The sequence below is a fragment of the Mustela erminea genome, chromosome 3 (genome assembly GCF_009829155.1).
Source record: "Mustela erminea isolate mMusErm1 chromosome 3, mMusErm1.Pri, whole genome shotgun sequence".
Lineage (NCBI taxonomy): Eukaryota > Metazoa > Chordata > Mammalia > Carnivora > Mustelidae > Mustela > Mustela erminea.
The window spans coordinates 66278824-66304582 of NC_045616.1; the positions used below are offsets into that span (position 1 = coordinate 66278824).

Here is a 25759-nt window from a genome sequence, read left to right on the forward strand (position 1 = left end):
GGTCCCAAAACTACTCATCAGTCTTGAGCTTCAACTCTCTCAACAAATTCCATTTCTGTATAATTTAGCCATTGTCTGTTTCTACTGCCACTAACCTAACCTTATTGAATATGACATTCCATATTGTCTTTGTGAAAATCCAGAGTAGAACAGGGGGGATAGTGAGGTATCTATCTGATATCTCAAAAACTCAAAGAAAAGGTGGGTATGTCAATACAGCTCAGAGCCTATCTTAGGGTAAGTGGCTTACGACTCTTCACAAAAATAAATCTGAAAATAGGATTTTCAAAAATGATCTTTGTGTAAAAGAGAAGAGAAAGGAATGTAAGGAAGCAAATGAGTGCATAATGGGCCACTTCAATGAAATCAGATTGTGAAAGATCATACACACACAGGGTCAGTGAACAGTATATTGCTAAGAGGCAAAAGAAAGGTTGGTATAAAAGAACTAAAATTAATAGCTTGAAGGCTTGAGCTGAGAAAAAAATGAATCAAAGCACATGGAAAAAAATCGAGAGCCATCAAAATGGTCTTTTGTTGCATATGACCAGAGCAAAGCAGCCAGAACATGAGTACTGAGTCTGATGTTCTAAGGCTAAAAGATGACAGTGACTGGGGGTTGGCGGGGAGTGGAGAAGTTCCTCACAACTCTTGCTTCCATCTTCTCTATGAAAGTGAAAGACTTCAAAGCTGAAAGTGTGGAACAAACATGGTTAAGAGATAACTGAAGTCCAAGATAGGAGCCAAGATAGTAAGGGAATAGGAAGCCTCTGTTAAAGACTTCATTCTTCAGACCTGGCTGAGTTCTATCCCAAGGTGTTGAGAGACCCAACCAAAGAAATTATAGAATTGCTGCCAGTAATTTTTGGAAAATTGAAAAGAATGGAAAAGATGCCTGAAAATTGGAAGTGGACAAATGACTGTATTTCTGAAAGGAAGTAGAGTAGTATAATCTGGGTTTTGGAAACTACAAATGGTCAACCTAATGTGAAGCCTGGTTACTTCAGAATTACAAGACTGGGATCACACTTGCAGGTGGCAGAATGATCATCACAACTTAAACAGGTGAAGCCTCTCATGCAATCTATCAGAATAAGATGGAAAACTGGACGAAGGTACTAACATGTGGATTCCTAACTGGTTGAAAGCTGCTAGCCAATGAATGTTGAATGATGAATCAATCAGTAGCCTTCTGGAGGGCAGGATCTTGGGCTATGCTTCAGGATCCTGTCCTTGCCCATCCCATACAGTATTTTATTAACAAAACACAGAAGCCACTTTGTGGCTGGCAGAGCTAGAAGGAATATAAAATATATTGGATTTATATTGAGCCTTAGAATAATCCCTGGATCATTTATGTACAGAAATATGTGGACATTTTAGAAGGATGTTCATCAAGGTTGTAGGAAGATATGCACTAAGGTATTCATAATGATTAGCTTTGGGTGGGTGGCATAATAAAATTTTTAATATTTTTTCGTTTATCTATATTTTATGACTTTTTTTGTAATGAAGAAGCATTCCCATCAAAATAAGGAAGAAATAATAAAGAGACTAATTTCAAAAAGAAAAAATCCATTGGCTGGAAAAATATAAAAACACACTAGGTACAAGTTAACATAAGTAACTGTAGAGTCCTCTGTCAAGATGAAAATGATTTTACAGAAGCATAAAAGGGAGGAAAGATAGGTGTGAGAATGGTTTATTTGAAAAATATTTAGAAGCCTTGGGTCAAAATTCAATATGTGCTAAAAGGGTAAACTGATGCAACCATGGGCAGTGTTAACAGGATATAAAAGTCTGGAAGAAAGGAAGTGATGGTTGCAGTGAATTGGGGTCAGATCCCATACGGAGTGCTGTGTCTAGTTCTGAGCTCCATACACCAAGCGAGTGTAGACAGCCTAGAGAGAGGTTGGAAGAGGTTCATCTGAACAGTGACAGGTTTGAAGACACGGTACCTGTGAACATGTGACCTCCATTAATTGTTTTAGGTCAGAGACTATTTAAGGGATGATAGCTCTCACAGCTACAGCCTGGCCAGTACTCAGACAGGATAGAGCAGAGTAAACAGATGAGATAAACCCGTTGTGAAATGGCTGTGACTGGGGAGATTTCTAGCATCTGAAAGTGTAAGAAGAAAGAGCACAGGAACACCTTGCAGATGACAATAGGCAGAGATTCAGGAAAACAAGTAGCATCGGGGTTATCTCAGAGCAGAGTGGGAGCCTAGTCATACGCTGGGACTGAGAAAGAGTTGTCCAGTTCCTGAGGAGTTGGGATGCCAGGCAGGCAACAAAAGACTGAACTCAAAAATGGGGATCAAGAGAAGGATTTAATTAGCACCAACTAGTGGTTCTCAAAATGTGTTTCATACTACCAGCCCCAACATAACCTAGGAACCAGTTACAAATGCAAATTCTTGGGATGAGTCCAGGCTTATTGAAACAATTAGAAACATCTAGCAATCTGTGTTTGAACAGACCCTCTGTGATTCTAACACATGCTCGAGTTTGGGAACCACTTGGCTTAGTGATGAAGTATGTGAACTCTAGAGCCAGAATGCTTCGATTTAAATCCCAACTCTGCCAGTAGCTAGCTATGTGATCTCGATTCCTTCATCTATAAAATGAGGATAAAAATAGTACCTACCCCATAGGGTAGTTCCCAGTATTAAATGGAATACATGCTTGTGTAGTATGCGCATGTGTGTGTATCACCCTGACTGACCTGCAATGAGGGACAAGAAGTTCCAGCTGTGGACACTGGGGGAACTCAGAGAACCAGATGGGAGAGTATGATAACTGACTTTAAATTATATTTAAATATTTAACTATTTAATATTTAATATTACCCCCTCAAAAAACAAAAACAAACTAAAAACAACAAAGAAACAAAAAGACCTATGGTAAAAGGAAGAAATATAGAGTGGTTTTTTTTTTTTAAGATCTTATTTATTTATTTGACAGAGAGAGAGAGAGAGCACAAGCAGAGGGAGCAGCAGAGGGAAAAGGAGAAGCAGGCTCCCTACTGAGCAGGGAGCCTGATGCGGGACTGGAGCACTGGACTCTGGGATGATGACCTGAGCCGAAGGCAGACACTTAACCAACTGAGCCACCAAGATGTCCTAGAACATTTTTTATTTAAGATAACGAAAAAGTTTAAAAACTGTTAGAATTGTCCAGGGATAGAAGGAGCCATCTCCAAAAGAACCAGGCTCTTTCCCACCATACATATGTAGTCTGAGGCAAGGTTATTATTTGCAAGAGAAACCCTGAAACAGATGTCTTAATTCAAAGGGAAGTTAGAGTCTCAATGATTCCTTCTACTCTTTAGTATCATTGAGCATTTAGACATGCAATAGGCCTCTGCTTCCCCCTTCCCATGAATGTAGTTGCTATTAGCATACATGCTCCCACCCCCACCCCCCACTGTTTTCTCTTGGTTCATATTTATCTCAGCTTTGGAATCCAGATGTGACCTAATTTTGAATCTGGAATGAATTAATATGTAACAAGAGAAGTTATTGTTATATTAATTGCTGCCTTTTTGTTTGTTTTTTCCTCCTTACTTTAGACTTTTGGAAAGAAACAAAAGGGGATTTTTATCCCCTTCTCCACATAAATAAAGGCTAGGCATTTAGGTCTTTATTCGTACTTTCAAAGAGGAGTTAACACTCATCTTACATCTCTCAGTGATGCTACACACACACACACACACACACAGAAGGAAATCTTTAGATACTAGGAAGACAGCCCCAAAGAGGCCTTATTGTCAAAGGCCTGAGTATCATCCAGCATGGAGAAAGCCTTTTATGTTACACAGATAAAAGAGGAGATTATTTCTTATTGAGTTCCTTAGTTTCCAGAATACTAGGAGAGAAGTAGGGCTGTGGGTTATCATGGGGCAGAGTTCGACCTGTAGGACCTATGTGATGCCTGCAGAGGCCAGATGCCAAATGACTCTGTTGGTTTTCAGAACAGAGCTGGGACCTTTTGTCCAGATCTCTAATGAGGGCTGAGATCTGCTGAAACCTCTAAAGTGGCCTCCCCAGCAAACAGGGGGCCAGTCCACGAGAGAGGTATGCAAGAAAAGCCACAGTGACGTTGAAGGTAACCAGTGGAAAATGACAACCAGATGATTTTCTTGTCTCCCCAACCCCACCATGCACACACACATTTGGAGACACATCTATAAAAAGCCACGGTCCAGGTCCAAGCCAAAAGAAATGACAGACATTAGAATCTTCTAAGTGATACAAAAGGGGGAAGGATTTCTTATTTCTAGGAGAATCAGAACAAGTTTTATTCTGACTCGGTTTATTAAAACAAGGTCCATCATCTGAAGTCATACTCAGTGGCTTAAAAGTTACAAGGTGAGAGCTTTGTGGAGCATAACAAATATCATGGAGGACAAGGGGTGTTAGAGAGGAGAAGGGAGTTGGGGTAGATTGGAAGGGGAGGTGAATCATGAGAGACTATGGACTCTGAAAAACAACCTGAGGGGTTTGAAGTGGCGGTAGTATGGGAGGTTGGGGTACCAGGTGGTGGGTATTATAGAGGGCACAGATTGCATGGAGCACTGAGTGTGATGAAAAAATAATGAATACTGTTTTTCTGAAAATAAATAAATTGAAAAAAAAAATTTAAAAAAAGTTACAAGGTGAAAGTTACAGGAAAAGTTACAAGCTGAAAAAACTAAAAACCAATTTCTTTTAATAAAAGCACAAGTCAATAAAATTTCCTGCAAAAATAAACAAATAAGCAATAAGATTATATAACCAGAAGCATAGCCGTTAGCAGCTCAAAGAAGTTTCCTATAAATCCAGGACTGAATTTTAAGATGATAAGACACAGAATAAGAATTTATTTGATAATTTTTAACAAAACTTTGCTCAAAGTTTTATTTTCTCAGAATCTTCAAATATCTGATCTGAACACATTTTTTTTAATCTTCATTTGTATAAAAGTTTTATTCTCAAAGCCTTATGCCAATACATCAAAGTTTCTCCTTTCCTCAAGGTTCCTACTATTAAAACTTTGTGACTCTTAGTTTCACTTTAGTTTCTGAATTTAAAAATTTGGGGAGTTTTGAATTTTCAATTCTACAGTGGCCTTGGAGAACATGTTTTTGCACTACTGTTTATACTGTTGGAAAATATAGGACATTACAGTTGGGACATTAGAATTATCTACCATATATTAAATATCTTTTAAAGATGCTTGTAGACCTAGCAGTTCTCAGGAAATTAGGGGTACAAATTATTTTCAGTAGTTAAAGGAAGAAAACAATTTAGATACTTAGTAAGAGATTGGCTAAGAAAATCTAGGTATATTCAATTAAACATAATGTTATGCAGACAATAAAGTTGACGTTAATGTACACTGACATAAAAAGGTATTCAGATTATATTATGAAGTTTAAAAAATAGGTTACTAAATAGTTTGCAGAGCATGGAAAAAAGTCCAGAAGGTTACACACCAAAAATATTTACAGAAGTCGCAAGTCTTCATGGTAGGATACACTCATTCTTCCTGTTTTCCTTTCTATATTTTCTAATAGGGCTACAGTAAACATGTCTTCCTTGTGTAATTAAGAATTAAAGGAACACTACATGAAAGAAAAAGGAATACTTCTACTTCTCATCATGAACAAACACTCCTTTAGCCGTATATTGCTTCAAGCTTCTGTCCCATCTCCTGTTTCCATTGATAGCAAGTCTTTGCCTATTTTTTCTGCATCACTCTCTCTCTTTTCTCTTGAGTTGCCTCCCCACACTCCACCAAGGCCACCACTATCGGTGTCACCTGTCACATCCGAACTGCTCCTTCCTCTGGCCTCCTCCAACTCCTTCTTACTTGGCTCCAGCAGACCCCTCCCTCTCCTCTCTTGTCCCCTTCATTGACGGCTCTTCCTCCCTGTCCCCTGCTGAGGACTCCTCATCTCCCTGACCTCAGATACCCACATTAGTATCTTCCCTAAATCCCTGGACTTTAGAGTCAGCTGCCTTTTCTACTTGAATATCTAAAAGGTATCTCAAACGAAAACATCTACAACAAACTCTGGATTTCCTTCCACTGCTTCCAAGCTATTCATCCTCTACCCTCATATCCATTAGCACATCTTGAAAGCTCTGCCTTCACAATATCTCACGGGTCTGACCACGTCTCAACCATGTCTACCCCTACAGCCTCAATCCAAGCCGCAACGTCGATCTCTGGGTAGATGTCTGGCAAAAGCCTTTAGTGTTCAGCGTGTCCCAGGCACCCTGACCTTCTTGTTGCTTCTTGAATAAGCCACCTTCACTCCCACCTTTGGATATTTGCTATTTCCTCTGCCTAGGATGTTCTTTCTCCATACAACCCCTGGCTCCTTTTCCCACTTTCTTTTGGTTTCTGCTCAAATGTCCTTTATCAAAGAGGTCTTTTCTGACTGCCCTATTTAAAATAGCACAGCTCCATCCCACCTCCATCTCCTTGTGTCTTGCCTCATTCTGCCCTCCTTGGTCCACACTTCTTAATGGTCTCTCCCCGCAGATCATAAGCCCCATGAGTGCAGGGATGTGTCTGGTTTGCTGCTGCACTATCAGCACCAAGATGAACAAAACCCGAGCCAGGATATGTACTCAATAAATATTTGTAGAAAGAATGACATGCCTGAGCTAAGACTTTTTTTTTTTTTTTCCTTTGTAAAAAGGACCATTTCTATGTTCTCAGAAATGTTCAATGTCTTTGGGGTGGAGGGATGAAATGGTGATCGAGCAAGGCACAGCAAGGGGAAGGAGTTGTAGGCCCTTCTTCTGGGAGTCTCAGCCAACTGCAGAGAGGCTAGAGTGACAGGAGGAGGAGCACAAAGCAATGTAAAGTGCTAGAAATGTTCCAGAACTTCTAGTCTGTGTGGGGACTTTTTGGTCTTGGCCTTGATCCCTGATGTTTCCTGTTGAACATCTCAGCTTAAAAATGGAAGGAAGGAAAAACTACTTTTGAGCAGCATCTAGATCATAAAAGAAAATGAGCTCACTGCCATGAAAACTCCAGACAAGGAGAGCCAAGGATGTCTCGTCCTCTTTCCTCTCCTCCTCTTCGGGGGCACCTACACTTCTGCAACCACTGTGTCCTGATTCTAGTTCCCTTTGTCCAGCCTTGTTCACCTGAATCCCCTACACAGTACCTGGTTTAACCCTAACAAAAGAAAGCACCCTTCTTCCTCCTTCCTTGGTAGCTCACAACCTTGTCTGACACGACACCCAGACTTTGGCAGACTTTGTCTGTCTCTTTTGGAAAACAAAAGTCTGGAAATTATTTCAAGGGCTCAACAAAGTTGCAAAATGCCTCATATCCCTTACAGGGTCCGTGGGGGCTTTCTGTCATCACTTCAGTAATGTGGGGAAATAAAATACAAAGCAGAGTCCAGTGACGGGGCTTAAAGGCAGGCTCTGCCTTTGATTTGCCTGAGTCTCTAATATTGTGAGTGGAGGGCCAGGGGCCAGGGACACGGTGCTGTCTCTGCCTCAGTTATCTGTAAATGAATGTGAATGAATGGCTTCCTCTCTTTCCACAGATCCTGCAGGCGTTTATTTACTCAAGGCCGCATTGTCTTTTGGTCTGAGTCTTGGATGTGTTCATATAATGCTTTCTTTGATAATCTGTTTGGGCACAGACCTAGGAAAGAAGCTGCCCTACTTGAGGAATAGTAAACTCTAGTGCTTCTGGCATATTCCAGAGCCTGAGAGGAGCCTCCTCCATTTCTGAGAATACTGCCAGGGGTGGTGACTGTATTATGCTATTCTGTGAGAAAATGACTCCCTGTCTTACTTTTGAGTTTATGTCACGCTGAGGGTGCTGATGTGGTTAATTTCCAAGAGAGTACTCACGTACTCGTTCTGTTACCGGTAAGTACACACACACACACACACACACACACACACACACACATACAGAACACCTACTACAAGCCTCACACTGGGCTAGATTTGGGGATACAAAGCTGAGAAGAAAAGGCCTTATGAATGATTGCCATCCAGTGAGAGATCAACTATTAAACTGGGGGATCAGAAGGCAGAATCGGTGGGATTTCTGGCTGGATTTTTTTAGTTGCATAATGCTGGGCTGCAAGTTCAAGAATTCAGGAGAACAAATGTTCAGAAAAATGCTTCCCACAGCGGCAAGCCAGGAACGCCAAGGATTACTGGCCACCACTGGAAGCTACAGGAGGCGAAGAAGGATTCTTTCCCAGAGCCTTCAGAGGGCGCCTGCCAACACAAGCATTTGGGACTTGGGGCTTCAGAACAGTGAGAGAATACATTTCTGTCATTTTAAGCTACCCAGTTTGTGGTAATTTGTTTAGTATTCCAAGAATAAATGTTTAAGAAGAACTAAGTGCCATAAATATATAATATAAAACAATATACATACATATATGTATACACACACACACAACACACACATGCACACACACACACAAATAATATAAGTAACAAAAAAATCACAAAAAAATTGATGAGGGAACTTATTTAAAATGCGCGTTTCTGGGTCCTAGATAGTCTGATGCAGTAAGTCTGGCTTACTAGCCAGTAATATGTTCTAGAAACCTTAGCCATCATCAGCTGATGGGCTGCTCAGCAACTCCTGACTGGAGTCAATCGTAGTTGGTCCTTAATCTTGTTCCCTGAGATATAATTCAAATTTCTGAGAGACAGAGAGAGTCCACTTTCCTTGGTTTCCACTCTTAAGTAGTCTCAAACTTCAGTGGAGCCTGAATTTCTAGCTAATTAACCTGTCAGTCTTACTTAGAAGAAGTTAGTTTCCTTCTATCAGAATTGAGAAGATGGCATTGAAGCCTAGAGAGGTGTTTGCCAGCTTTCTGGAAGTCTTAGATTAGGCCCTTCTGATCCCAAATTATAGAAATCAAGCCTAGCCAATCTAAACATCAGTAAGTAAGTAACAAACAAATAAGGAAATCCCAGGAAGAGCTGAACAACCAGCCTGCAGGACCCAAGGCAGATCCAGTCATTAGCATTAGCGGCAGTTCCCAACCATTCCTCTCACTCAACACCAGGAACTCCTGGTACCTGCACTTCTCAGTTCAAACTTCCAAATCCTTCAGAGAGAAATCTTTTTGGCTCCATTTTGCTTAGAGGTACCCTGTACTGATCAGCTTTGCCTAACAAAGAATAGGGTCATGCAGTTCAAACACAGAGGCTGGGAGCCCAACCACATGACAGAGGCCAGTTCCCTGAGAAGAGAGACAAGAGAGTAAAAACTGCCCCCAAGAAGCTGATACTTTCCTGACTCCCTTTTCCAGCTCCTACCCTGAGTTCCTCTGTGAGAACAGATCTCAAACCTTCTCCTAGGATAGACCATTCCTATCTTCTTTGCTTAATCACACTCCATTCCAAACCAACCTATTTCTTTTTTTTTTTTTTAAGATTTTATTTATTTACTTGTCAGAGAGAGAGAGGGAGAGAGAGCGAGCACAGGCAGACAGAATAGCAGGCAGAGAGCAGCAGGCTCCCTGACAAGCAAGGAGCCCGATGTAGGACTCGATCCCAGGACGCTGGGATCATGACCTGAGCCAAAGGCAGCTGCTTAACCAACTGAGCCACCCAGGCATCCCCCAAACCAACCTATTTCTGAAATGTCTCTCAGGTCCTCTTTCTCACAGTCCTCACCCATGTTAAATTTGGATTCTTGTTCATCTTGCACACTTAGGCCCCTCTCTGGAGATTTCTATAGGATCAATGAGATGATACTGCTTTTCAGATAAATGACACCAGGAAATCAGAGCCTGCAGATCTTGGTTTGGGACATTTTTCTAGTGGCAGTGATGGGTAATTTGAGTCATCTACATTCGTCCCCCATGTGACCACTCCCACACACTGGAGAGCAAACCAGCTGACTAAAGACAAAATGGGGCTTCTCCCAGTGGAAAGGCTGGGGGGCAGGGAGTGAAAAGTTAATCTAAGCACAAAACAGCACCTAAATGAGGTGAGTTATCGGTTTTGAAAATGACATGTCTAAACAAAGTTAACTCTCTTCTGCCCAGTATTGCATTCAAGGATGAGCCAACCACACTGTTAAAGATCAAAGCAGCTTCCTCGGGTACTTCATACTTTGTTCTTTCCCCGTAGACAATACCCTAGCTACCACATACTGAAACAGTAGCTGTAACAAACAGCTCCTCAGACTCATGTAAAGTTGGCGTGCCAGGGTGTCTCAATTGGTAAAGCATCTGATTCTTGCTTTCAGCTCTGGTCATGAGGTTGGGGTCATGGGATCGAGCCCCGCATAGCTTCAGACTCCATGCTTCATGGAGAATCTGCTTGGGATTCTCTCTCCTGCTTCCTCTGCTCCTTCCCCTACTCATGTTCTCTTTCTCTCTAAAATAAATAAGTTAGGGGTGCCTAAGTGGTTCAGTCCATTAAGTGTCGGCCCTTTGCTTAGGTGATGATCCCAGGGTCCTGGGATCAAGCCCCACGTCAGGCTATCTGCTCAGTAGGGAGCCTTCCTCTCCCTCTCCCTCTGCCCATGCTTGCTTATGCCTGCTCTTTCACTCTTGCTCTCTCTGTCTCTCTCAAATAATTAAATAAATAAAATCATTTTAAAAATTTAATTAACTAATTTTTTTTAAAGCATGTCAAGGTCCCACAAAACTGAATTTTTAGAAAAAACATAATGGAAATGCTTAGCTTACACTGACTGTGGGCCTTGGGGGGCAGTTATATAACCTCTCTGTGACTGTTTTCTCATCAGTGAGATGGTATAATAATAGTCCCTCCCTCAGGGGATTGTTGAGATGATTAAATAAGTATAAAAAAAATTAGAGCAGTTCCTGGCATGTGGTAAGTGCTCAATAAATGTTAGCCATTATAACCATTTCCTGACATCCTCAGGTAAAGTTTGATATACCTAGTCTCTCTGAAAGCATCCTGCACAGTAAATATTAGCTTGTTTCTTTCTTCACCCATCGATGAGAACATCAGGTGGGAGCCCCTTCATGCTTGCATGTCTAGCACCCAAGGAACCAATGATGTCAGGTGGATGTGTGAATGGCTGCTGGAGTGCTCGCTTCGGCAGCACATATACTAAAATTGGAACGATACAGAGAAGATTAGCATGGCCCCTGCGCAAGGATGACACGCAAATTCGTGAATGGCTGTTGGAAAACCAGGGTGAGATCATCAGGACTGGGATGCAATAAGAATTGTGACCCCCAAGTTTCTTCAACCTACAAGAAGAGTGAATGTATTCATTGGAGGGTTTATCCAAAGGTCATAAAAAGAGAGTGGAGAGGACTAGTTGGAGTTTTGTGTAATCTTGGGCATGTTGTGTAACCATGCTCAGGCTCAGTTTCTGATCCAGAAGTGTGAAATGGGGCCCAAGCATTCACATTTCTAACAAGTTCACAGGATGATGCTAAACATATTGTTCTGGAAGTCACACTTTGAGGACCTGTTATTTGTATCTTTCCTCTTCTAAAATCCTAGAAGAAATGATCCATATCTATTAGTGATCTATCTAGATCTATCTATCTACCTATCTATTAGTGAATTAATTTTGCTATAGTGGGACGAGCCTGGACTTTGGAGGCAGGCCCACAAACCCTGCCCTTTGAGGCTGAACCAGAATCTTCCCTTCTCTCAGCCTCCATTCCTCATCTGTAAAAGGGGAATCATAATCCCTATCTCATATAAGTAAATAATGTGGGTAATAGGCCTACACCATATTGGATATTCAATGGATATCAATTTCTTTAACTCCATTCCCTTTCCTGATGTGTAATAGGCTGATTACCATTCAAAGTGTTAACCATTCCAGGAATGCCCAGGATGACAAGAACAATTGCTAACTCTTATACAAGTCTTTACATTTATAAAAATAAGTAAATGAACATTATCTTCTGAAGGAAGACCAAAATCTACATTTTTAACCAAAACACAAGATAACTTTCTTATGCACCAAAATTTGACAACAGCTAATATCTCATTTAATCTTCACAGCCTAAAAGACAGCATTATTAAACCAATTGCTTAGATGAGAAATGGGATCCAAGAGGTTAAGTGACTGCCACAATAACCCAAAGACACAATCCCAAACTTCTGGCTTATAAACCCAGTTCTTTAATATAGCAATAAAAATCTTTACTGGTGGTATTGTAGGCATCAGGGACTGGAAAGTGGGGCAGATGTTTTTGCCTAGAAAAAGTATTTTTGGCCTCACCTGATTACTGACATGTGATTTGCAGGGAGATTTGGGAGGCTGCTTGGTCAGTTCATGTTTGATACTATCCAAGTATGTGGCAACTATACCCTTAAGATAAGGAAGGAAACACCTGATCCAGGTGTTCTGTGGCCTTTCAACTCTGAATGGCCGAGCAAGTGCCAGTTGGCTTTCTGGAATGAAATATTTAGTGACCTTGTTAACAGAGAAGCTTCCTCCTTTTCCATTCCTCCTTTAATTGCTCAAGCCTTCGTGAGGGAAGAATGCAATTGCTCCTAAATGTGGAAAAAAAATCTTAAAAAATCTGGAAAAATCTCAACCCAGGAAAGAACAAATCTTGGCTTGGAGCTTCATGAACGGGTATGGCCATCAGCCAACACACCACCAGTTCGGTTATTTATACAGCAGAAGGAAATCATTTACTTGTAAGCTACCTCCTTTCAGCTTCTCCTAATCCAAAATGTCCCAGAAACCAAAAAGTGGAGTTGAAATTAATGAAACAAAATATTTAGTAGACATCTACATGGCTCCATAAAAGCAAAATTCCTTGCACTTACCCCTATTAGAATCTTACTGTCTAAGTGGCTATTTTTAATTGAGACTGACCTGCTTCTCTCTTTGACCTTCCCATCCCAGAACATCACTTGCTTCTTGGAAACTCCTCTTATGCTTATCTGTAAGGAATGTCCCTCAGGCTAATATGGAGATTTTTTTGGGTACTTACTTATATTGAGTAAAGGATGCTTGAGAGTGAAACCTAACTATGGACAAGGGCACTGAAACTAGTTGTGACAGAAATTAATACTCAAGCACAGAGTTCGAAACAGTTTCTTATACTTAAGGACATTCTGACCTCCGTAGTTGTGGCAGCAAAATCAAGTAAGCCAAAAATTTCCCCATGAGCTTTGGGAGGGAAATCCCACTTTCTCATTTTAAAAAAAAATGCAGTTTATCTCTTTTTGCTTCTAATTAGAAACAGAACATGATTCTTCTTGATGTTGAAATCCCAAGAAATCACGATAAGCCCTACTGGGACTATGACACCTATAAATCAGCAGTACAATCTGCTGCTTACGGAAAAGATCTTGAATAGTGTCATTTATACTAGGCTGTAAAATACTTTAGGGTTCAAATCAACTTTATACCCTCTTTTTACAGGTGAGTATGAGCCTTGATTATGGGCAGTAACGACTCTCAGGGAAGCCAGGAACTGTAAAATTAAAACTGTAATTTTTGGATTAAAGACAAGGGTAATGTGTAGTGCAGACTATGCTGCAGTCAAGTCAGAAGTATTAAAACCGATTTCTACAATCTAGCGAAAGAAGCAAAACAAGAGTTTTTATAAGCCTGGTGAGAAAATGAACACAGAGGTGCCTCCAGGGAATAATCTTAAAATCACAAAAATACAAATCACAAACCATTATTTTCTTTACACACTATGAATTTCTCCGGTTGGGAATGGAAGTTTCGAGAGGAGTACCAACCAGTTCAGTCATTTGATATCCAAAGTAAACCTTGGCTTCTAGAAGTGGATAAAGCCACTTGTCTTGAGCCATCTCCCTACACGTGTGCTCTTTTTTTGCCAGCTGGAATTCTGAGTCAGGGAATCCAAGAGGTGAGTCAGTGTCTTTCTCTATTGGTGTCAGCACAATTTTACGTAGTTCTAGACCTGTCCTGAATTGCACTATAAAATTACTAGGCTTGAACCCCAAACACAAGTAAATCTGATGCATGCCATGATGAGGAAGACAACAGTGGGAAGACCAGGTGCTGGGAGAATACAAACAATTGATGTATAATCCTGAAGTGTGAGCAACAGATACATTTATCCACCCATTCATCTATTCAAGGAGTACTTACTGAGCTTCTGGTCAGAGGGGCACGGCATAACCCCAGGGCATGCCATTCACAGAGGTTTCCAGAGGGTAAAGCTCTACGGGAACAAAGGATAGTTTCTGCCTTCAAGGAGCTCTCAGTGCAGTGGAAGAAAGGCAAAGTGGTCAGGGAAATACAATACAGAGTGGAAAGCCATAAGACAGAACAGTTAGCATGGGTGGACCTGGAAGGGGGGCATTTACCCAGCCTCAGGGGATCAAAGGCAGCTGCTTGGAGAAGGCTGCACCTGAGAACACTCTGAAGAGGCAGACAGGATCCAACCAAGCTGTGAAGAGAAGGGACAACCGTCCAGGGTGAAGACGCAGCATATGCAAAAGTGAAGGTTTGAGGGAAAGAAGGAGGAAAGAAGGCAGATGAAGTAATTTTGTGTCAGCTGAGTAGATAGAGGAAAGAATAAAGTTGCCAAGAAAAGAAGAGGGGAGAAGGGGAAGGGAAAGGGGGGAAAGAAGGAGGAGGGAAAGGATGAGGAGAACAGGAAAGGAGAGGGGAGAACATAGCCAGTGTCCAAAGCTGACTTGGTTCTCATCTTTCCCATGGCCAGCTGATCAGCTTCCCTGGATCTCAGCATGTGGATTTTTTTTTTTTCCCCCATTAGCACATGACCACGTTGTGCCTTACAATCAAAGGAATTCTACCCATATCCGGGGTTCTTGATATTCAACTTACTTAAATGCAATTAGGACTTTCTTTCTTTTTTAAAATCGTGTGGCTAAGTATGTGATTTCTAAGGGGTCAATCAGTGACTGCCATTTTGAGGCTCTGGGTTTGGACAGCTATTGAGGACTGGAGGTAGAAACAGTTAGTGTTAATCCTTTATTTACTGCCACGCTATTAAACACTCCCTCTGCTACTCACTGGCTGGGGTGTGCTCCCTTGAAGAAATGCTTGTTCTACAGTCCTCCATTCTGGTCTTGAGGCTCAACAGTTAGACATCCATCTACTCAATAATTAGGGGAAATTGGCTTGCAAAGCCAGATATGAACCTAATGATCAACATCCTCTAGTGGGAAAAGTGCTACAAAGGCGGTTTTAAAAAATAAGTAACGAGGCAAAACTTATGTCTTCCTGGACAACATCTCTCTTATGTTAATAACACCTATACCTAAAAAACTTATCTCAATGAATAATAAGTGTTTAATAATAATAATAATAACAAACATAGTTTAACCCTACGTTGGAGTATTCATTCATTTCCCTCCACTTTATAACTTCCTGTTCAATCATTGTCTATTAATTTTTTTTTTCATACCACACTCAGAAACCGATAATACAAAGTTACCAAGCATAAACATCTCTAGCCTACCTCTTTCTTGCAGTTTTGTTCCTCATTTTTCTTCCCACTTCCCCTTAGGGAAGATTTTTCTCTCTTTCCTAAATGGGCTCAAGCCCACAATTAGCCCTCTGAAAGCTTGTGCGGGATCTTATTTTCAAACATTTTCTCACGCAAAATGCCCTTAGGGGTTTAATCTCAATACAGTGATCTCCCAAAAACATGGTGACTATTTTGGGGAGAAAAAAGAAATTCTAAGTCTGGCTGCGAAACAGCAGTGGGCTCTACAAGCAGTCATAGCCATAAACAAAAAACAGAAAGATTTTCACTTGTACCCTACTTGGTACTAAATCTCACTCTTTAGTTTCTTAGCCACACTTCCTAATTATAAATCTTCTGTTAAAAATGTCAATATACCACTGGGGCCGTTAATATCAGACTGTTGTCTGCTTAATATTTTCTTATTACCAGCCCTTTTTTGTCCATTCTATCATCCCTTTGCCTCTGTGCCAAATGGGTTGTGCCCAAGGCCTTAAAGTTGAGTGTCTAGCAATCAGATGTTGTCTCCTCTGTTCATCTTACTGACAGCCCTGAGGGACCCTGTCACGCTTCGGCTGGAGCCCTCCACATTCCCTTGACTGAGCTGTTTCCCATGCTCTGTGAACCACACTCTATCTCTACTTCTCCCTGGAAGTTTCAATTCTTAAAACTTGGTAAAACTGAATCTCTTCTTCATTTCCCTCCAACAAACTGAATTCCTCTCTAGGGGTACACTTTTCTCCCAGAATGTTGTGGGTTTTTGTTTTGTTTTGTTTTGTTTTAGCCTTGTCTCTTAGTCTTTTTGCTTCCCCCTTTGTAGGCTTTGTTCTCACCTTGAGCCCATTTTGTGTATGGACAAGATACAAACTAATTCTCTTTCTCTGACTTTTTTTTTTTCATATCTTAAAAGCATCTTAAGATAATGTGTTCTGCTTATTCAGGCATTTTCAAAATATGTTTAAGCAATGGTCATCCCTGAGTATGGAATGGAGGTGGTTTGGGGGTAAGGATTGGGAGGGGAATGGAATACATTTACATTTTTACTTGTTTTTGCTTAAGGTGTTCATAATGATGTACTATTTTTTTTTAAAAGATTTTATTTATTTATTTGACACACAGAGAGTGAGAGACCACAAAGAGGGGGGAGGGGCAGAGGGAGAGGGAGAAGCACGTTCCCCGCTAAGCAGGAAGCCTGATGCACGTGGGACTTGATCCCAGAAGGCAGATGATTAACTGACTGAGCCACCCAGGCGTCCCAGTGATGTACTATTTTTGAAATTTAAAAAATATTTCTTTTACTCGAAAATACCTTTACATTGTTCAGAAGGAAAAAATACCGTAAGATTATGGTTAGCAAGGTTGTCATAATTAAATGGTTATTCCTTGAAAAGAGGAGAATAGAGATAATGAGAGAGGGCGTATCTTAAGGAGACAGTATTGTTCAAAGTCAGCATTCCCTTCACTTGTGTTTCAGCTGTGAGCATAAGACCAAGTTCTGTGAGTACCACAGTATAAAGGCTAAGAATAGAGTCAGTGTAGAAAATTATGAAATAGAACTACATAGGTTATTTGGATGTACTTTTAGGAACTTCTGATTTAAGAGGAAAAGATGCCTCTCAATTTTTCCTCTATGTAGTTTGATATATACAGAAATTTTTCAAAATCAGCATATGCTGCTATTGTAGTTAAACACATACACACATGCACACACGCATACTCACCCACACAAAACCCCCATTCTCCTGAGGTTGGTAAACTTAATCAGGTTTCTTCCCCAACACCTAGCACTGGGGTATAAATACCATACCCGCAGGGACCTAGGAGGCAAAGGGCCCTGTGACGCAGTCCAAACAGAGAGCAGAGTGGTGAAGAGTGAAGAAAAGACACAGAGGGAAGAATGAGAACTCTTCAGCACAGGTGTGAGGACTAGGTTATTTTAGTAGTTATATTTTTATAGAACATCATATTTAAATGTTGAAGCATATATTTTAAAACTCTGTCACAGCCATTATATATGACACAAATAAATCTGCCTGGTGGGTCTAAGTGGCTGGGTGCTGGCAACCAGATTTGCCCACCTAGAGAATTAGGGGCAAATTGCCAGTCTCTGGAAATACTCTTTTCAATGTCGATCTATTTAATTGTGACATATGTGGGCCACGGTATTCCTTCAAGCCCAGGTGCAGGTCTAGGCCCTTTAAATGAGCTGTCATTCAATTGTCTTCCTGATTCACATAACCCATTTGCAAATCTCCAGGCCTTTCCAAATTTAATTGCTATGTCTAACATTGCAATCTGAAAGTTACCCATCCCCAGAGTCACATTCCAAAATATCAACTTTTCCTAAATTTTTATACAAAAAAGATTCTACATATGGAATTATATTTGGCCTGAGTGTTTTCTATATAGTAATTTTTAAACGTTGGCATGTGTCTTAAGGTAGAAATTCTTTATTTCTGCTTTCTTGTTTTACTCAAAATCCTTTCCCTCTTTAGAGAATTTTTTGGGCAACTCTATCTTATCAACCACCTTAAAATCTCTCTGGAAACTCTCCTTCTGGTAAGTACAGTCTTGCTTCTCTGCAAAGCTTTTCCTCATGATAGAATCATAAACAAGAAATGGTCTCAGAGATTAGCTACACCAACACTTTCATTTAACTGATGAGAAAATTTCTTCCTGCTTTTTTTCTTTTTCAATGACAGTGCTTAGATTTCAACTAATCTCTTCCCCTCCCATTTGTTCTCCAGTATCATTTATCAATTAGAGTCTAAGATCTGCTATACCTCTAATAACTTGAGACAAAAAGAACAAAAACTATGGGGCTTCTTTCTCCCAGCCGGCCTTTTCTATATTCCACTCCTCGAATCAGATTGCTGAAGACACTGAATTCTTGTTCTTACTGTCTCAGTGGGTTGATAGCAGGAGTGTAGACTTTTGCCTCGAATGGCTGTTTTCTTCTCTGACCTTCCAGGACCTAATGCCAGCACACTTCCCACACCTAAGTATACCTTGCCCCAGAACTTCTCTGGCTCCTTGTGGTAGAGTCTACTGGGGTCCTACTGTGCTATAGGCACATTCAGAAGTATCCCCTCACCCCCAACACACACCCTTGATCCTCACACCCCTCTGTGATGTGGAAACTAACACTCTGAGATCAAGTATCTGGCCTGACGTGACTTAGCTAGCTGAGGGCAAAGCCAGGATATAAGACTGAGTTTTCCAACTCCAACATTTCCACGTCATTATTTTCTATGTATGTTTTTGGCTGAGTGTGCTGTTCTTTCTCCTCTCTTTGACACTCTCCTAACTCACTCAATCTATATCACCAGAAGAGAGATAAGAGAATGATGGAGAGGAAGCCATCACCAGCCCCTCCCATGGTCCACCTTGAGTCAAGGTCCCCCCAGAGGCCTCTGTTTTTCCTTTTATAATTGCCAGAAATAATCAATAGTGTTAAATGGTAGCTACTTCTTCCCTCATATTTTCCACCCTATTGTGAATATTAATTTAATTTTGGGTTTACTGCATCATTTGTCTAATTGTAGCTTCCATGCTGTGTTTTAGGTTCTGTTCCCACTTCATCTCATGCAGGCTCATTTTTCTCCATTCTTTATACAATCTTTTAGAGATTGTAACAATCTGAAAACTTTTCCCTATCGTTATTTTCCTACAGTAGACTACTCTTGCACAACTTTAGGGATATAGCAAAGGGAACAGAGGAGAATATATGTTCCCATGAAGCAGTTTATAGTAGAATGCCCTCCCCCAAGAAAGAAAGAAAAGGAAGAAAAAGCCAATCTCACCAAAAGATGATCCACAAAATAAAACTACTGGTACATTGGACTTTATCAAAATTAAAAAACTTTTGTTCCTCAAAAGACCCTACCAAGAAAACAAAAAACAAGTCACAGACTAGGAGAAAATAATTGCAAATCATATCTATAAACAAAAGACTTATATCCAAAATATATAAAGAACTCTCAGAACTCAATAATAAGATAAATAACCCAATAAAATATAAACAAAATATTTAAATGAATATTTCACCAAAGAAAATATAGCAACATTTAAAAACATATGAAAAGGTGTTCATGTCATTACTCATTAGAGAAATGCAAATTAAAAGAACAATGACTTACCTCTTCATGCTCACCAGAATGGCTAAAATCAAGATAGACAATAAGAAGTGTTGGAGGGGACATGGAGAAATAACCTTCATACTTTGCTCATGGGCATGTAAAGTGGCAAAGCCACTTTGGAAAATGGTTTGGTAGCTTCTTAAAAAGTTAAACATAACCTTACCACATAATTAGCAATCCTACTCTGAAGCATCTATCCAAGAGATAGAAAAATCAAATATCTACAGAGATTTGTACAGAATGTTCATCACAGTGTTGTTCCTAACAGCCAAACATCAGGCAGACTGAAAGAAGCTAAATGTACAAAAGAGTACATATTGTATTCCACTTATAAGAAATCTATAAAGACAGAAACTAGGTTAGTGTCTTAGCCTGAGGGCTAGAGTGAAGATTTACTGCAAATGGGCAGAAGAGAACTTTCTGAGGCAATAGAAAAGTTCCAAAACTGGGTATGATAATGGTTGTACAACTGCCATTTGGTGAAAAATAATTGAACACTCCCAATGGGTAAATTTTATGGTATGTAAATTAGAGAATTGTTCTTTATTTCCACTTTGCTAAGTTTCTATCTTTAGCTTTATTGAATTTTAAACCTATAAACCCGTCCTACTTTGCTATGCATTTGTTCATTTCTGGTAAAATTCTAGAATCACATAGGAGAGGGGGTCCAAACACATTACATTGTCCCTTGCTTGGCAACTGAGCAGTCTAAACCACAATTAGACTTTAAAGAGTGTGTTGATTTCCTTTAGGGGGTATACCAAATTTTGAGAATGTAGTCAACATCTTCAAAAATCTAACATTAAACAAACAGACTTCTCTGAAATGCTGACTCTTATGCCTGAAAGAATGGTTTCATTTTGTTTAGTCAATTACACAATTTACAGACAAGTGATGAAGGAAGCCACATTTTTTGCTTTTATCAGGGTCAACTTTTCTCATCAAAATCTGGATTCTCTGTGACCCATTAGATTTGGTTTCTTCCTGCAAAGAGGACATTAACCTACTCTGGTTTCACATTGGTAGAAGGTCAGAAATGTGTGCCACGGGTTCTCACCCCATCTAAACATCATGTGGCCTGCTTGCTTTAGAGCTGTTCTATTTTAGTAATGAGAATTATCCTGCTTGGGAAAAGGGCCAGAGTGGCTGAAGAAGCCAGACTAGGGGTGGCTAATGGATATACTCTCCTTGATCTGGCTTTCAGTACCTGGGAAGAAAGTACATTTCCTTGTCAGACTATTTACACAATTGTTATTTCCACCTCGATTATAGCTGGTCTCTGTGCTGAACACCTGAGGCAGTTTACCTATCATATGCCAAATGCTTGAATAAATTAAAGTAAGAAGTTGTAAGACTGCTTGGCAAACATTTTCAGCAACAAAACAGTCATGAACAGTAGAGGAAATTATATTGTGATTCATTAAACAACTCCAGCTTAAATGCCATGATCCGCATGGATTCCTAGAGGGCTCACAAGTTTGAGTTCTCCCTCTGTTTATGTAGACCTTTGGTACATTTGAAAATGGAAAAGCAGTTGACAATGCATATTTCCAGAAGTACAGCAAGCTAGCTGCCAAGAGATTCACAATAAAGTATTTATCTTGATAATTTACTAGTACATGGGTATCAGATTTAAAACTAGAAATTTTATCAATCTATTGCTTGACCAGTTGATTGATATTTGGCAGACACTGAGAAAAAACTCCTCCTACAGGGACAGACTCACATTAACCAAACTCACTGGGACTGATATACACAAACCAGAGTGACAATCCATGAATTTACCATGAATTATCAAGTCATCCAGAAGACTCAAAAACTTTTGTTAGCAAGTCGGTACATCCTGCTCTTGGACCCAGCCATGGGAAGCCCAAGTATAATCAGAAGTACCAGTGTGTCTACTGTGTACATTTTTAATGAGAAATACAACTGTGAGACTGAAATAATCTTGGGCTTCCCCCACTGTACCATCTCTCTTCCTCCTTACCCCAACACTCCCTTCAACTCCTAGCATTTTCTCTCTCTCTCAACTTGTTACATAGTGAGCTGATTTACCCAAAGGTGATGATGGAATCACAACAATGGTAATTAATCAACCCTAAGGAGCATCTCTCTACTTAGAAAGATGGATGCCCTCTCACCCACTAGAGGGACTGTTTGCTATGGAAATGGAAGCATTTCAGGCAGTTAGGCCAACAGTCCCACCCCTTGTGCTGGACTTGGATAGGTTTCAACACCTCAGCCTGCTCGCCCACTCTCTTTGTCTTTGTTTCCATGGTGAGCTGATCCAGCTCTGACTGGTACACTCAGGCAGGTACTGTCCTTTCTAAGAGGCCAGTAGTCATTCCTTCTCCTTAAGGATATGTAGGTTATCTTGACTATGAACCATTATGTATTGGTTTTTGAGGCTAATTTATAATCAATATGTTGAACAAGAATAATTCTTAAGATGGACTCACCAAACAGCTTTCTTTTCTGTCCTCACTGTCTCCTTAAATTCAGTCTTCAGGCTATTTCTTCTCTAGTCCCTAGAAAAAATCTGAAACAACCCCATGATTTTCTGTTCACTCTGGGAATATGTAACAAGTTGTGGTTTCAGTTAAACAAGCAAAAAGCCCAGGTCTATATAATTACTGAAGCTCCAAACTCATTTTAAAGTTGAGAGTCTTCCTCTAGCTTGTAGGTTACAATTAGATGGAGAAAGGGCTTGGTTGGCTGCTCACTGTGTTAGTGTGTTCAGGCTACCTCCAACAAAACACTGTTGACTAGATAGTTTCTAGAACAGAAATCTATTTCTCATAATTCTGGAGGCGGAGAAGTCCAAGATCAAAGAGCTGGCCATTTCAGTTCCTTGTGAGGACTGACTTCCTGGCTTGCAGACAATTGCCTTCTAGCTGTGTCCTAATGAGATGGACAGAGAGATTTCTCTGGTGTCTCTTCTGATAAGGGCATTAATCCTATCGGATCAGGGCTCTATCCTTATGTTTCATTTAACCTTAGTTACTTCCTTAATGGCCCTGTCTTAAATTCAGCTACGCTGGGGGTTAGGGCTTCGGCCTTCAACATTGGAATTGAAGATGAGGAGATGCAATTCAGTCTATTTCTCCACTTTCACCATCTTGCAGTTCCTCCTCCTCCCCTTCCTGTACTTAGTTTCTGACCCATGAATATAGGGAGAGAGGAGATTCAAGGCAGCAGGACCATTTGTACTTGTCTGAAGCTGATTTGAGCCTTCAGCACACCCAGCAGGGCTGGCAGAGTATAAAACCCGATTCCTTTCCTTAGGGCGAAAGTCTGTCAATTCTTGGGAGTCCTTTTTAATAGGGTTGTTCCAATCTTCTCCTGCTCCATGCTTACAGCTCTTTGCTTAACTCCTAAGAATTCAAAGTCCATCTCCACTCTCCTCCTGTTACAGCCTCTCCTCCACTTCAGACAACGACTTGCACAGACTGGAGTCATTCCATACCACCTGTGGAGGCCATTATATGTCTATTGGAAAACTTCGTGATTCCTTTTACTTTCTTCCTTTTGAATCCCCAGCTCTGAGAGAAGAGGCCAGTCACAATGTAGCTCTAATCACCTCAGCCCCTGCAGTCAGAGCACCTGTCAATCTTAGGTTCCCCAGACGGGGGTCAGAATTCCCTGCCCCTCCCCCCTCCTAAACTGCAAAGTGTCAAGGACACATTGCTAGATCTCCAAGTGGTGTCTCTGAAGCTCATCTCCCTGGACCTGAAGGAAATGGGAGTCATGCCCCTGATGCCACTGTCCCCCTAGTCCTCCCTTCTATAGCAGATAAGGTGAAATGGTCCCTAGCACCGACTCCAATTTCTTGTCTTCTCTACTTTCCTACACTGAAAAATTGAAAATCATCACGTTCAGATTCTCCTACAGTTAGGTTTCTGGATACAAATCGGCGTCTGTCAACCAAAGGCACTTGAACAAGACTTAGAAGGCAGAATGGAACAGGCAGGTGGGGCAAGGGACCTTCTCCCTGCCAAGAAGGCCACGGAGATAGACATAGTACTTTTCGGCATCCATGATCCAGGGTCCACTCATTAGCTTCACGGACACTAAGAAGCAGCTGCATCAGTCCATGGCAGATGTCTTCTTCTCTCTGGATCACAGCTCCAGTGGTATGAGCCTGACGTCATGGTTTCAAGTTCTAGGGTTAGCTTCCTAACTCCGCATCTCTGGAGAGTGGCCAGAGTGACAGCTTGCCTGGGGCACATTCAGTGAGTCTGCCCTAAATGTCAGCCTCTGTCGGCCAAGCCTGAAGTCGGCTCCTCCAGCCCTTCTAAAACTTTCAGACCACCAAATAAATCCCTTGAAATGAACCTCATTTTGATTAAAATATCTAGAGTAGTTTCTGTTTCCTACAGTCTCTGGTTAATCTGCCTCCTCCCCTTAAGAAAGGCAGTGAGGAATAAAATTCCCTGGAACATCAACCACTAGGTTAAAACTTCCACTTTAAATATCCTCTTATGAACTCCCTGAGGGCAACCCTTGTATTCAGCCCCTGCAGAACTCTTCACCAGAGCCATGTCCTTATCAGGCTTGAGCCTAGGAAAAGGGCTCAGTGTATTTAAAATAGCACATTTCAGTCACAATGAAGATATCTTCATTCATATATCTTAACATACTTGAGAAGCTACCCAATATTTTATTTATTTGATCAATGACAGTGTCGTTTCTCCTTATCCTAAAAGCATCAGCTGAATCCCTGGACTGTCATTTGGCCTTGTCTGGGGAGCAGACGGAGAGGTAGACAAACATCAGGAGGCTGTGAGGACCAGCTTCTCTTCCAGAATACTCCACCAACTAACACGCACCCCAAATAGATGGACTCTTTGGGTTAAGTCTTGTTCCCTGACTCATGCGATAGACCCAGTCTTTGCAGCAGCTGAGCTTACAATCCAGAAGTGCCTTATCTGAGCTCGTCCTCACCGGTCCTCAGAGCAGATTTTGAAAATGAGGAAGCAGAGAGAACATGAGGACCATGGCCAGCAGTACAAAGGATTAATCCAGTGTGGCCTGGGCAGGATTTCACTTTCTCCAATCCCCCAAAACACCTCCTACAGAGTAAGAGAAATATTGTTTGAGATGACCAATTAACTTGCTCTTCATATAATGTAGACTGTGGATAAACACATCTTTTGGAAACTTTGCAATTTGTCTTGCTTTATAGCATTCTTAAATAGCTGCCCCTAAGCTCGCCTCCACACTATAGAAATTGGGGAGCTGCCACAGTGACTCAGGGCACCAGAAGGGGGAGGATGCCATCCAAGGTGGGAGAAAGTTGAGGATGAGGGAGTGGGGACCCAGACAGGGTTGGCAGCTCCACTGCAATTTTGCCCAGAGGCAACATACATTGTTTTTATAACCTTCATCACTGGTATGCATGAGCCCCAAAATAACCTCATGAAAACCATTCCCCTCCTCAAGCTTGCATCATGCTTTTTTATTCCAATCTGAGTCACAGCAATGTTCTTTGAGTCATCTGCCAGGACTTAATCAAAATTTCACAATGTCCTTCCTATGTGAATGCTTTCTGGCTTCTCCCTTAAATTTTATTTTGGCAACAGAATATCCTTTGAAAAAAATGGCTCCAAGGATCTCCACACAGTTCCTTAGTCCCTCCTGTGGTCTCTCTTTTCTCTTCGAGGGCTGCTGGCAAGGTCACCGACTCCCTTTGTCCTTCCTCCTTCCCTTGCCCGTTGTGTCACTTTCCTGCCTCCTTTCCTTGTATTATTTTCTCTGCTGAAAGCTTCTTCCCCCTCTCGGTGCCCTTCCAGTCCCCTACGGGACAGTGGCTTCACTGGCTCAAAAAGAAAGACCCCAGGCTGAGAAGAAGGCAGACCGCTCAGTGCTCTCCAACCTTGGATGAATTCTGTAAAGCCTCAGGGCCTGTTTTCCATAAATTCAAATGGTTCTCAGTTCATATCCATAGGTGGTTTATAAGCATTTAGATAAAAATCATCCCATAGCATAAGTACATTCCATCCTCACACAGAAAGAATCCTACCATTACACAGAAAACTTCTTAACTGAATGTAACTTTCTAAATGTTTACCAATCAGAGACTGGCAAACTAATAAGCATCCATTAAAAAGCATGAGGCAGCTCTTTATGTACAGTATCTAGCGAGTAAAAAGGCAGTTTACAGAATAGTATGTGTAGTAGAATCCCTGCTTGAAAAAAAA

At 41.0% G+C, this 25759-nt stretch overlaps 1 protein-coding gene and 1 pseudogene across 1 annotated transcript in view; one reads left to right on the forward strand and one right to left on the reverse strand.

Moving 5' to 3' along the window:
- The window catches only part of PTCD2 (pentatricopeptide repeat domain 2), a 101736-nt gene that overhangs the window by 11134 nt on the left and 64843 nt on the right, over window positions 1–25759 (reverse strand). The window lies entirely within an intron of this gene.
- On the forward strand, window positions 11057–11156 carry LOC116587366 (annotated as a pseudogene).